Genomic DNA, 15,450 nt, shown 5'->3' on the forward strand with positions numbered 1-15,450 from the left:
TTTAAACTGACCACATTCTACGACTTCTAAAAACTAATTTCCAAAAATAGGGTTTTTCATATCCAAATTGCTTTTTTCAAAAACTGATTACTTTTGTTTTATGACATGAGATATGATATAATGTCGGTGGCCCTCCGCATAGAAAGAAGGAAAATCATATTTTAAACAAACCGGTCGTTTTACAATTCAGATTTCGCATTTGGAATTTTAAATCGTTCCCAAAGCAAGGGCGGAGGGAGTTTCGGGATCTTCACGTCGGGACCATCACGCGCAAATATATCTAACTTCAAGTAGCGAATTTCGTTTTTGAATTTATGCCGTTTCGCGTCGAAAGATTTAGGAAATCTTACATATATATGTACACACAGGTTGGTCGTAAAGTAAAGAATAAATTCAATACCTCGTAAATTCTTTTTTCTTTTAAATCGCTCGGACCCGTTGATTTAATTTTTTTTTCGCGGTATTGTTTGCAAAATAAAAACTTAAAAAGAGTATCTCAAATAAGCTTTGCTAAATTTGTTATTTTTTTCATTTAAACTCAATTTTTTTTGTTTCATTTTTGGAGTTTCCTTATAATTTGCTGCATTTTTCATATATGCTGTAGGAACAAAGCTGTACCAGCAATCCCGTTGTGAAATTATTTTCATTCAAAATTTATAGATTTTTTTTTAAATTAATATGTAGAAATGGTCACAGATTTTAAATTGAGTTGAGCAAAATTGTTTATATAGCCACCATCATTGATTTGATTTAAAATTGGGAACTGAGTATATACGTATATGCGAGGTATTATCAGATGTCCAATTGAATAAGTATTAAGTGACAATTTTACTTTATTTTCTTTCATAGTCTTAAATTTCATAATTATAAATTAAGTATTACTGTATTTTAAAAAAAAATTAAGGTTATAGGTTAAATTAGTTGTTAATTATGACATTGATTTATTCTTCGATACTAAAGCTGGGTTTACCGATATAAAGCTGCGTTTTCTTTGCGTGCCCTAATAAAGGCTAATAATAATAGGATAATTATAATATAATAATAATAATAATAGGACATTAGGATTATTGTTTAAAGACCTAAATCTCCCTAGAATTATTTTATCCACGTCTCTTAAAATAAGATAATGTTTTGTGAAACGATTTTTTAGCAAGATTTATTTTCATTTTTATAAATTAAGTTAAAACTACTTATAATGAAACCAACAGAAGCCAAAACCTTAATTGTATTAATTTTTACTGATTAGACGGCTTGATATGATTTGCTAGATATATTAGTTTAGTAAGAGTTTATGTACTAACTTCGTTTTATTAAACAAATTAGATGTTAAGGGTTATTTTTAAATTAAAACGCTCTTCATTTGATCGAAATTTACAAAAGACCATTTTTTAAATAAAATTTAAAAAATATAAATAGCGAAAACATTTTTAGCTTATTGTAATATTTTTACCGTTCGTTAGGTGTAAATTAGAGCATTATTGATATATTTACACACCTGCACTACTCAGAATATTTATTTACACCGTATTTATTTACTACTATTTATGTCCGATTTAAATATCTCGCCAATATGCCGAACTGAACTTGAATTGAACTGTCAAGTGGCCTCCCAGCGGCGACGCGGCATATTATATACTCGGCGGATCATGGTTCCGGTAGATTTGCTAACGATTTGAAATAACGGAAAACAGCTGGTATTCACGCCATTTCTAATATCGTTCACTGTCACCTTCCTAAGTTCATTTCGTCCGAAATGATTCTGAAGATAATAGGATTTGCTATTGATTTGAAATGACTAAAAACAGCTGGTATTCGCGACATTGCTAATATCGTTACACTGTCCCCTTCCTAAGTTTATTTCGTCCGTAAATGATTCTGAAGATGGTAGATATCAACAGAAGGTTCCACTGTTGCAACTGTGCTTTTTGTAGAAATAACAATCAAAGCATTCCTTCAGAGAATTACATTTGAGAGAATTACAGCACAGGAGGACCAGTCTTCATCCATTATCTTAAATGCTTGCCCGACTCTCGGCTTAGACTGACGCAGCTCTTGAATTTTTGCGAAATTTCTACAGGAAACCTCAGCATTTCGTCAGACAATCTTCCAGACATAAAAAATTCTAAGACACACAATATGCAGACTCAGCTGGAGCAGAAAACAGGTCTTGCTTACCACAGGTTATACCGTAAACTCTTTCGGCCAATAAAATAATAAATTCATCGAATGTCAATTCCGGTTCTAATTAGATTAGCCACAGCTCAACGTCTTCCTGGTTTCTTTAATAAGGAGCTAGTTGGCTGAAGTAAAGGCTCGAGCTTTATCTCTCGACGGCTTTTGTATTCTGTAAAGAACATCGTTGATGGCTTCCAGAGCTTTGTATGGCCCATCCCAAGATGTTTTTAGGTTTCAGTGACACCACCTCTTAGTGGCATAAAGTCAAACCAAGTCATCGTTGTTGCACCTCTGGTCTTTTGCATCATTTGCGTCCTTTATTCCATGGCATCGTAAATGGAAATGAGCTCTTGATTATGAATGATATCCATTCTTCTAGTCAACTCACTGACGTAGTTCTCCCCGGCAACATTGGTTCCTAGCGGGAAACTAGAGTTCAAAATTACGTTTTTCAATTTCAATTTTATGCTATTTTTTAAATGAAACACTCTGTATCTAGTAACGCATTTTGATAGAGCATTTTTGTATCTTCAATTTGAGACCCCAATAAGTTTGCCTTTATCTCTAACCGTTTTCTCAAAATTTGTTCTTAAAGGAAGAATGACACATTTTTTCATTCCTTCGTTTATTTTTACTTGAGAATTATTAGAGCATACTGGAAGCATAGAGTACAAAAAATAAACTAGAACAAAACCAGTTCTAAATAAAGCAATTAAATTGACATTCACCAAGGTTGTCGAAAATCCGGAAATTAGAGTAAGAGATAAGTAAGGACTTACAAATACAGAAATCGTGCGTAGGAAAATGCCACAAGAAAAATAAATATTACTCCCGTCAAGTTTAATTACATCAAGAATTCACCAAAAACATTATAAAAAGAGTTATATCACAAAAATTGCTTAAAATGTCTACTTTTTTGCTCCAAACACAAATCAACCCTACGTGCGAAAGATCTTCTAGCTACACAAAGGGTAGCAGGGGTAATACGTCTAAAAGACTCTTGTATGCACTCCACCATATCCTCACTAGTTGTAGGAACAATAGATAAACTTTGGATTCAACATTTTCCCGCAAGAATGAACCCAGAAGCGTTAAATCCGGTGACCTACAAGAACATCCAGTGAGACCTATCCAGTATAAAGTTTAATAAAAATGTATACAAAAGTTAATTTTAATAACTAACCTACCCTTCCAATCCATCTATTACCAAATTGGTGTGTGATATGTTCCCTAACATTTGCACTGAAGTGAGACATCTGATGCCTTACAAAGTCAGGAAGATCTTAAGCCAAGCGTTGAAAATTCCCTCTTAAAAAATTTCGAAAAACTTCTCCTGTTGCACGATTTTCAAAAAAGTATGGACCAATTTCGTTCTAGTTTGCTTCTTGTATTCTACGCCTCCAGTATGCTCGAATCGTTGTTTTAATTTCTTCAACACTCTATCAAGATGTCGGTTATTAGGAAATTTTTTGCATAAACTCTTGAAGCCAAAAAACAGTTTTTAAGGGATTTACTCAATCACATTTACTAATTCTCGCTGAGAGTAATTATTCATTTTGACACAAATTTACTTACATGAATGATAAGTAAACATTATAATAGATAGCATGAAAGACGTAGTTCTCTTTCCATTGCAATTCGAGCCGGAAACTCGCCTGTGGTTTTATGAATGTCAAATCGATAAGCCAGCAGAAGCAAATGAAAAAACCTATCCTAGTCTTTTGTGGCTCTAAATGCAGCTCCAAGGATATACCAAAGATTTATTCTTTTATAAAGCCCTTAGTAATAGAAGCTTCTTGGTTTGGTAGAGGACAACTTTTAATTCATTTGCTGAAGTAGTCTATCACGACCAGGATGTAACTTTTTCCAGCTTCTGTTTTGGGAAACGTTCCAGCAACACCAATAGCAATCCTTTCTAAGGGACCTCCCACCTTATACTGACGCATCGAAACCTTCTACTTTCTTTGAGGCCCATTTCATGCCCCACATACATAAAATCTTTTCATTACTTTTCCTACTACAAAATGTCTTCCTGAAACACCGGCATTGAATTCCTCTCGTGACTCCGAAATCCGATATTTAGACACGATGATTTCTATGTTTAATCTTGCAAAGTTAGGGAGTTTCATTTTGCCCAATACGACTTGACATTGGGAGAATCCTTGGCAACTTCTTCTCAAGTTCCATGCCTTTACCCAGGTTAGTACTATACGAATATTGGAATATTCCTCTAGGTCTCTTATGAGACCCCATTTTGCCAAATATCATCAACAATGGTGGGTCATCTGAAGTGAGCATTTTTCTCCTCTGCCTGCTAAAACTGAATTGCAATAATGCTCTAGACAGGATCTTCTTGACAGGGCATCTGTATTTTCATAGATCCTACCTGAATCGGTGTTCAATATCAAAATCAAACTCCTGTAGCCACTTTATCCATCTTGCCACATGTCCCTATGAGTTTTTAAACTGAAGGAGCTATTTTAAAGTGACATGATCAGTTCGCAGCAAAAACTTGTTAGAAAAACAGGTTAGCTAAACATGTTAGTTGACATTTTTTAGTTGCTATTACTATAACATTTGTTGCTTCAATTTTCATGTCTCTATTGTTCCAGCTATTTTAAATAAGTTGGACCTTGCAAGCTACTACAACTAACTTTATCAGCTCGAAAAACGACTATTTTTTGTAATAACATATCTTACTTCTAATTTATTTGGGGAAGTGATTCTTCATTATTTTCCAAGAACGTTCAATAAAAAACAACCAAAACATTACTATAAATTTAGTTGTGACAACCTGGTTCAAACAACTACTGTTTGTTAGTTCATCCTTCGGAAGCTTTCGGACCTAAGATTTTAGGAAATAATACTTATTGCACGTAGTGCCTTGGCCCCGAAGTTTACCGAATCCTTAGTTTGTCGGATCACTTTCAGTCTCATCATGGCATTAAATCATTAGTCTTTAATGCTATTTGGTGCGGTCGTTTGTCACCCTCATATGCTGCGCATATACGTTTACCCTTCGTTTATAGTGAATATAAGAAATCACCTTTACTGAAATGGACAATAATAGTTACAAAGTCCAGCTAATAAGTTGGTGCCTAGAAACTTATTTAGATGCGTTTGAAGGTAAGTACCTCTGATTTTTCAAATATAGCATTGCTTTTATAGCATTTCATTTTTAAATAGTGTTTATGTAGGGTGACTGGCGATCGGCATCTCAACAGAGAGGAGGAGGCAAGAGAGTAAGGTGTTACCTATGTTTTTAGTTACTTTTTAGTTGAATAGGATTTTATTTATATTTAAATTTAGTAGGTTAAATATTGTTTGTTTTCTTTGTATTTTTTTTTTATTAATTTTAATTAAAGGGGCATTTTTGTGTCTTTAATTTTCGAATAAATGTTTTTTTAATAATCATTTTAGTCCAGTACTTTTCTATCTATTTTTTTTGTATAACAATTAATACTTTTTATTATGATATGATTGTAAAAATATATTCTGTGACTTAAATGACTTAAATCTGTTCATCATGAAGTGCACAAAATATCTACAAAGGTTTAAAGACATTTTGCTTGGCTCGTAATTTGCACTAGACTTCAACGAAGATTATTAGTTGGCATTACTAAGATTATAATTTGTCACAAACAAAATAATTGATTATCATAACAAAAACTATTTTTTTGACTAAAATTGTTTTGTTAGAACAAAACCAGTTCGTTATCATGACACAAATTTATTGGTTGTTGTGACCAAAATTATTGGTCGTCATACAAAAGGTATTAGTGGTCATAACAAAGATTATTTTTTGCTAATGCGAAGAATAAGATTAAAACAAACTGGAAAAGCTAGTTGTGAAACCTGAGTTTATTAGTTTCACTGAAGAAGAACTACAATTTGTGTAACCACTTTTTGCTTTATAAAACCTTATTCACTTAGTTCTATTAACAAAAAACTTAAAATTTTTAATAAAATTTGTGGGTACTGCAACAATGTTTTTTATTTTAAATAACCAAAAAATTTTGTTACCTAAACCATAGGAGGAGTTCTAAAAAAGCTACCAGAGTTTTAGTCCTGTTCCTCATACTATCTTATACCTACTTTTATAACTAGTTTGTTCACCTGTCCTCGATGCTATCCACACAAGTTTTTAGTTATGGCAGCCTTTTTTTTTCTCAGTGTGGATTAGAGATAGCACGGCTATCTTATTGTCTTGTTTTGTCTTGTGGAACTGGTCAATCTTTTACAATCTGGACCTTTGACTAGCTCTCTTGCCAGTTAAACATTTTTCAGTGCACTTAAAATAAAAGATTCTTCGATAATAATACCGCCAAATGCTTGGCATGAATATACGTGGAAAAATGACTATTTCTGTGGGAAATTTAATAAAGTTTCGAAATCTCGCCGCCGCCGTGAAAACGTTTTGATCGATTCAGCGCGAGATTTAGAAGTTATGCCCCAGTCAGCAATCTGAATATATTTGCTTTTTCCGTTATTTATTTCAATGCCCGAAGTTTAGATACTTTTCTCGATGTTTTTTTTGGGGGGAAAGCTTCTTAATCCATATATCATTTTTATTATTTTTTTGCTTTATTCGCTTCTTCTCGCAGTTGACACCATTTGGCAGGAAGTGACAAAAATAGAAGAAAGATTTATTGGTGATAAAAAAGATGGATAAAGTTGCGATATTAAATAAGGCAGCTGATATTATAAGAAATGTGTAGATTCTGATAAAAAATATTTTTTTAGATTATTATAAATAAAAAGTATCTATATATTATAAGAAGATAATCTGGATTCAAATATATCGACTGGCTAAGCCATATATTATTACGTCCTATTAAACAAGCTTACCGAGGTAATGAACGGGAATTATCGTTAATCCCTGCATAAATGCGCATCAGTAAATAATGGAGTAAAGGTTATATTTCTCTTCACTCTTTTTTTATGACTACAATCAGAAAGAAAAATTCTTCTGAAACAACTGGCTTGTACAATCGCGATGACAGCAAGTCACGAAGAATGTTAAAATATGTATATGAATTAGAGTAACCACTTTGAAAATTTTAAAATTTTAGTTTTAAAAATAGAAGTGATGGCTTTCTGGATTTTTGGATCCGTTTTTTTTTCCTATAGTGAAAAATAGATTTTTTAAAATAACTTATTTGGATCCAGAAATTCAACAAAGTTAACCACAATTAATAATAGGAATACTTACGAAACACCAGCAATCCAGTGATTACAAGTAATGGGGTGGCAAAAATACCTGTTTCTTATCTACCTGTAGTCTCAAAAATAATAGAAAGAGCAATATATAATAGGTTACTTTACTGTTTTCCACAAAAAAAGGTTTTTTTCTCCTTCAAGTTTCTTACCTAAAAGATCGACGATAGATACATTAACAGAGGCCACCTTTAAGTTCAGTTTTTTTTTATTTGTCAAAAGCCTTTGACATAATAGATTATAACCTATTTTTAACCAAAATGGAGCAATATGGGTTTAGAGGTTCAGCTAATAACCTGATCAATTCTTATTTAAGTAATAGAAGGCAGGCAGGCAGGAGTTACTTTTTTGGGAGTATTTGATATTTCCTTAGGGATCTATATTGAAGCCTATTTTATTTTTAGTGTTTGCTAATAATTTTAATGCAGTAATAATCTTTAAATCAGTTTTTTACTTTACTGATAACACGTCTTGTATTCTTATTGCCAAAACTGAATTCATACTGACCAAGAAAACAAGCACTGCCATAACCGAAATGTCAAGATGGTGTCGTCAGAATAGGCTAGAACTTAATAGCTCAAAAACAAATATTTTCTGATATAGACATCGTGAATGGTTACTTTATGCATTCCAAGAGTGTAAGAGTATCCCTTGGGTGTCTTAATAACTGAGAGTGTTAATTGATCGGGAGCTTTCCTAAAAGGAGAAAATTGAAGTTTTAGCCAAAGACATTCATAGAGCCTGTTATGTAATAAGGTATTTAAGAGGCTAAAGAGACATTTTAAGTATTTCCAAGATATGGTAAGAAATCATTTGACGTCCTAAACAAAAAATTCAGATATCTATAATGTAATGAAGAAAAGGCAATGCAATAGTCTTAGAATTTGCTCACACCGAACGGCAATGTTTAAAAAAATTTTGTTCCTTACACAGCAACACTTCTATTTCATCAAAAAACCAGATAAATGCAAACTAAGTAAATTAAATGAAAAATTACGGCTAACGAAACACTTTAATTTTTCTGTTGTACATTTAAATATTCCCATTAAATTTTAATTTTAATTGTAATTTTCAAATGTTGTGTATATATGTTGTATATTGTTAATTTTCGTCTCTATGTTTGAAAGATGTATTTAAATAATTGAAATATTATTAAATAATATAAAAGTTTAGTTTAATTCATTTTAATATTGTTTTTGACCATTTTATACCATGAATGTTTTTTACTATGTTTTTTTTTATTTGTAGCGGCCTGAAGAAGGCTTAATAATATAGGCCCAAACATTGGAATTAAACGAAAAAAAGAGTTAAACAGCTTGGATTTTAATTGACCTGACATCCATATATAAATACACATAATAAATACACATTATTCTTTGCCAGTTTAATTTGTAATTATAAACAAATTATTTATTTTTTACATGTTTTATGGTGGACAAAAAAAATAAGAGTATTTTTCTAAAATGGCCATAAAAAATTATAATTACAATGTACCGCAAAACAAACGACAGCATTTAGATAAGCGAGTCAATAGTTGATAGAATTACCTTTATTCTTGAGAACGGCTGGGCGTCTTCGTGGCATCGAATCGATCAATTTTTGGCATATTTCAATTAGGATGGAATACCAAGCTTCCTGAACTTCCTTCTATACATCTTGCTTATTTGTTGTTTTTTTAGAAGTTACTTAGTTTTTCAGCTCCTTCCAAAGGTTTTCAATAGGGTTAAGGTCAGACGATTGTGATAGTCATTCCAAAACCGAAACCCTATTTTGTGTAAACCATTGTTTAACAATCCGTGCCGTACGTTTAAGGTCCTGATCTTCTTAATACACCCACCTTTTAGACATATTTTCTTCGGCATATGGTAGTATGACAATATCTAAGATATCCAAATAAATTTCTTTTGTCATGGTCTCTTCAATCCAAAATATGGGACCTCCATATTCTAATCCATATTCCGACCTAATCCATTGTAGGAAAAACAGCCCCACAGTTTGATATTTCCACATCCGTGCTTAACTGTGCCTATTATAAAACTCAAAAACTCATCCATTATCCCAAAGATGCTGGTCATACACATTTATAAAAGGTAAAAAACACGAAATCTACAGCATCACAAATACATTTAATAAAATAACGAAGGTTACATGTTGGTTATAAATATTAGGTGTTTTGTGTATGTTATGGTCTGATGATGCTCTAGTCGAGCGAAACATGTAACCTTCGTTATTTTATTAAATGTATTTGTGATGCTGTAGATTTCGTGTTTTTTACCTTTTATAAAAATGTGCCTATTATGTTCCTACGATTATATTGTTCATTCTTCCTCCTTACGAAACTCCTAACGAATATTTTTTTATCTGATCCGAATAAGTTGATCTTCGTCTCATTACTAAAAAGACTGTTGCACCAATTTCTTTGAAATTTTTCTTTAAAAAATATTTTTAATAAATGCCAGTCTTTGTTTTATAGTCTTTTTGCTTAGGAAAGGACTTTTCTGGCCACTTGACCATATACTTTTTGTTCTTGCAAATGTCTTTTTATCGTCCTAGTGTTAATACTTAAGTTTCGCGTTATTGAAGTAGATGTGAAGCTGATCACTCTTCCGTGTGGCTTTTCTTGGACGGCGTCGATTTTCAGGCACATTTTCCGCTTTATTTTGTGCTTTTAAAGTTCTAGAGATTACACAAAGTGATCTTTTAATTACATTTGCAATAAATGCATAGGATTTATTTTTACTTTTCAATTGCAAAATTAGACGCATATTAATCCTTATTTACCAACGCGATGCAACGATCTTGTTGAAACTCACTTGTATTTATGGAAAATATTACAAACAAATCTTTTATCTGAATAAACAGAGACCAAATAGTCACAATAAACAAATACTCTTATTTTTTTGCCCACAAGATTTTTAAATAATGATGAAAAAAACATTAAATGCCGGAAGAAAATGCGTAGTATTTTATTTGGAAATTCCAACATATAGTGAAGCTAATTCAGTTTGATATGGGATTTGATATGCACTCTTATTTTTTTGGCCACAACTGTAGGTATTGTGTATTTATATTACCTACTAAGTTTTCTTAATTACTTAAGTAAAAATCGTTAGTTGAGATCTTTTTTGCAATTTAATTTATTATTTATTAAAATCTATTGTTGCTCTTAATAAAAAATTACAAAAGATAAAAGTTTCCACAAGAAAATGTTTTCTATTTCTTATGTGGTTTAGTGACATGGGATTAAGTGCATTTATTTTTTTTGCTCAAAAACTATGTAGGATATTAAAAAAGTTCAAGAGATAAAAAGCTGCATTTTTAATTGGCTTATTTCAAAAAGAATTAGAAAAAAATCATAAAGGTTAGTGTCGTGTCTTTTTCTCATCAAAAATAGTTATTTAGGTATAGCTAAGTAGCGTTAAAGCCGGTGGATTTAAAAATGTAACGTAATGTTGGACTAAATCTTCTGTTACGTTAAACACTTTATTAGCATAAATTACACTGCTCAATTAAGATAAAATTGGATAAAAGTTATTTAAAATATTTAAGAAAAAAAAATTATTTGAGGTTTACACTCTCTATCTCAAAAACAAAGCCGTTGCAAACACATGTCTATTTAAACTTTTTCTCCAAAAAGTGTTGAAAGAATCTCAAGTCGAATTTATTGTACATACTTAACCAACAACGTGTATGTTTCTTAAGGGATGTGGCCCAATAATTAAACGTAAGGCCATATAAACTCCGAAATGCGGGGTAAAAATAGCCACCATGTTTTTTTTATAATCGATAGACATTTTTCAAAAATTCCTTTATTATTAGAAATCAAAAGTGGACATTTGGACATAGACCTGGACATTTTAAAAATGCAAATTGTCCATTATTTGTGACAAAAACTGTTATTTTCTACTGTCTTCATCTACGTCTACATAAAAAAATCGATTTCAAAGGTCAATAGCGCTAAAATAATTAGCTCCTTGCAGCCTATCTAACACCTTAATATACAACACTATAATAATTGTTAACTTTTACCATTTTCTGAAATGAACCATACGTTTGCACATTATTTGATCCTAAACTCTTTAACACAATTTTATTTTCACTCAAAGGTATATCACTAAAATATTGCTCATATACTTTACTCCCTACAGCACTTATATCACTACCCGTATCCATTAACGCGATAATTGCTACATCACTGAATTTTGTGGAATCACTTCAATAATATTTACAGATTCTTGATTTTTCTTAGAACACTTTGCATCAATGTGTCCAAAACTATTACACGAACAACGCTTGGCTCTTTTATTTTTGCCTGGACACTCAGTAGCTTTGTGGTCTTGTTGATCACAAATAAAACATTTTATACCTTTATTATTTTTCTTAAAATCTTCCCTCTGAAAGGTTTTGTTTTTTGGTGCTTTTTATCCTTATTTCTATTAGCAGATTCACTATATTGAGGCTTGTTATCGAACGATTGGTGTGAGCTTCTATTACTCCTTTCTTAACATTTTTGGCCCCATATAAGGCAATCTTATCAGACGAATCATCAAGTATTCCATCATCTCAGTATATTGCTTTCTTCTCGACATAGGCAATTTATGCACATTACTAACGTTTTGTTCAAATTCCTCGCGAAGTTTTTTCGTTCAAACTGACCAGTTTGGATTCAGGACGAGTCGCTCTACACAAGATGCAACTTTGTCCCTATATTCATATGTTTTGTCTAATTTGAAATCAAACAATAAATGTGTATTTTTTGGTTTCAAAAAAGACGTTTGATGTATTAAATATTAACCTAAGGTTAGATACATTTAATGACTGTAGTATGCGTCGTTTTGCCCATAAATGGATTAAATCGTACCTGACCGGTAGACATCAAAAAATGATATTAAAAAATGGAAATGTTTCAGTTGCGTCTAAGTCCCTACCAGTTGTTAGTGGTGTCCCACAGGGATTTTTTGGGGCCACTGTAATTTGTTATATTTTTTGATAGCATCTTGGACAAATTTCCTAGCAAAAACATATAGCAGCGTTTGCAGATGATGTCATATCAATATCTAGTGGTGACCTAGAAGAACTATCTAGAGGTTCAACCAGGGCAGTTGACCGAATGATGAGTATCACTTTAGGAACAGCCTAGTGCCTAATGAGTCAAAAACTGAAATAATATTTTTTAGTCTTACCGATTTCAATAAAAACTTATTTGTTAAAATGCATAACAAAATCATAGAACAAAATAGAGTTGTCAAGTACTTGGGAATATTAATCGATGAACATCTTAGTTGGTCTTATCATGTAGATATGGTTTTAAAGAAATTATCAATTTATGCGTATGTGATCTGGCAGTGGGGAAATAAAATCGATGGAAATAAATATTTATGTATTGAATATTGAGTATTGAAAAGATATTTGAAGTTAAAAACCATATCATAATAACTTCCGTTTACGGTAGTTATAAAATCCTACAATTGAACTTTTTTGACTTTCAGAAATATCAAAAACTATATCAAAACAAATCTGGAAAAAATCCAAGTTTTCTTGAAATATATTGTTCGGATTGCATTACACGGAAATTCCATAAGAAACTGATGCTTTGATGCATGCAAATAGTATCCGGCCAAGCCGGGTCAGGAGTGGCACTGACGGCAATAATAGAAGATGAATGGCATCCCGCTTCTGGTTGTTACATTCAGATTGAGATAAAATTTATAATTTAAAAATGTATAATAAATAAGATTTTGAAGCTTTTTTACATATAAGTATTTGAATTTTTATAATGAAGCAATAATAAAAGATAATGAGAGAAAAAATGGGTATTCTTTTAGAAAAAGTGAGTATATTAATAGTTCATATATTAAAAAAGGAGGTGCAAACTTTCCTTATCGCAGGTAACTTTTAAGAAAAAAATTTATAGAATATTAAGACTCGATTAAAATTAATGAAGGTTCAGCAATAAATTTGTGTTTCCTTTAAAAGCCAAATAAAATATTTTTCTCTTCCCTAAATGTCTTTGACCATTACTAGGAAAAGGTGATGAGGATGAAACATAGACTTTATAATTTTGATTCTTGATTGATTTTGTACCATCTTCAAGGATTAAGGCTAAAAGAAATGTCATTTCTTAAGCTACCTTTTCACTATAAGATGGCAACACTTATTCGCCAAACTCTATGTGGATGTATTAGCCAAATATTCATTTATATTAATAAAATCCTCTAAACCTTTTTTTATTTAATTTTATTATTTTGTGGTTTCACGTTTACCAGTCGTTAAGTTTGGTCGGCACACCCAAGCATTTACCTCAACCATAAGAGTTTTTTGTTCCTATTAAAGAAGAGATAATGCCTGAAATAGCAGATGTGAATATGGAGGAATTTGTATTATAATATGTTTTATTAGAGCGACATGCACTTTTTAGTACTTTTCATATAACATAGGCAATCAACATAATTAATAAAGAATAAATATTTAAAAAAATGCAGATTACCATCGAATTTGTAAAATAAAATAAAAATATATGTAGATTTGACCTGTTATGAAATGGTCTGAACCTACAGTTGCATATCGTAATTTTTTCTCCGTTAAGTCCTTAAGATGAATTACCTTTAGCCAAAGGGTCTTTCTAGTTTTACCCTCCACAAACCGAGTCATTTTTACGATAATTTTTTTATGGATACAAACGCACTAATTACAGTCGACTTAAAACTCTTAATATTAATATCTCCAAAAAACCACTTCAATCTCATTATAATACATCCAATTTGATAAATCTCATCGAATTTACAACTTAAAATATGCATGCCATAAAAACAACTTGGCTGTTTTTGACAATTGACATACATATGTCGTGGCATCACATGGAAGAGCTGAATTACAGTTCAAAGAAAAATTAAAGACGGGTTAAATGCAAAAATTTCATGTCCTCAAGCAGTGGAGTTTTACCACAAATATATGGAGCATGTGGACCCTGCCAGTCAAGTGGTTTTTTCTATGCAGCAACAACAAAAAAATCTGCTAACTAGTAACAAAAAGTATACTACAGATCTCTTGTCATAGCGGGTGATATACATTATAATATTAAAAAAAACATTTACAAAAAATCTACCTTTATTCAATACGTTGTGTATCATCACTTTACATCACATCACTTTAGACAATACTTAATGTGAAATTAACAATTCTTGATCAAGCTTGATGGAATATCGACATTATACATAGTTCTGTGCAAGTTTCCTGTCTAGTTTGCTGATTTAATTAATTTATCAAAAATTTTAATAAATGATTGAAATTTAAATGATTTTTTATCCAAACAAGAATTCACTTTACTGCAGCTGAAGAACTTAACATAAAAGCCAAGTCATGTTGCACTTTAAGACATCTACATATACCTAGTTTAAGCTTGCCGCTTAGACTTATAACATTAATTACACATAACTCTCGAGAGAGCTTTAACTTAATATAATTTACGATAGCAGGTCTTGAAATAAGAAATTACTATTCTCATTTGAAATGTGGGTTTACATACACTCGACTCAAACATTGTATCGTATAGTGACTAATGAATTATTATTAAATTATTAATTAAGAACGTCTTGAATGAGGTGAATCGTTAAATAATCCGCACAGTGCAGAATCTAATGGTTGCTGTAAAACTCAATTATTATTCTGCAGCATTATTACCTCTATTTGTCGGGATCAAAGGAAATTACGCAATTTCTATTGGTGACGTGATTCATGTCCTTGTGCGGCTTTTAGCGGAACAGACGAAATTGTTTCTAGGTGGCTGATTTTATCTAGTGCTGTAACAGTTAGTAAGATTATGAGTAAAAATTTAATAATTAAATAAATAGCACGCTTGTAGAATAAGAAAATATTGAATAAGGAAACTTTGTCATCAACTTAAGAAAATGGTAGACAATGAGATCTGACTGATCACTTTCTTTTTCTAAGTATGTTAAGCAGTCCTAAGTTTGTCAATGGCACAAACATACTTTTTGATTGGTAAACTACAACATAATTTTTCAGTATTGATTTTTCGTTTATTGTAATAGATTTTGG

General features: G+C 31.4%; 1 protein-coding gene across 3 annotated transcripts in view; it reads right to left on the reverse strand.

The window, feature by feature from the left end:
• The window catches only part of LOC126748647 (uncharacterized), a 207,929-nt gene that overhangs the window by 150,209 nt on the left and 42,270 nt on the right, over positions 1-15,450 (reverse strand). The gene's annotated exons all lie outside the window — the stretch shown is intronic.

The sequence above is a fragment of the Anthonomus grandis genome, chromosome 1 (genome assembly GCF_022605725.1).
Source record: "Anthonomus grandis grandis chromosome 1, icAntGran1.3, whole genome shotgun sequence".
NCBI lineage: Eukaryota > Metazoa > Arthropoda > Insecta > Coleoptera > Curculionidae > Anthonomus > Anthonomus grandis.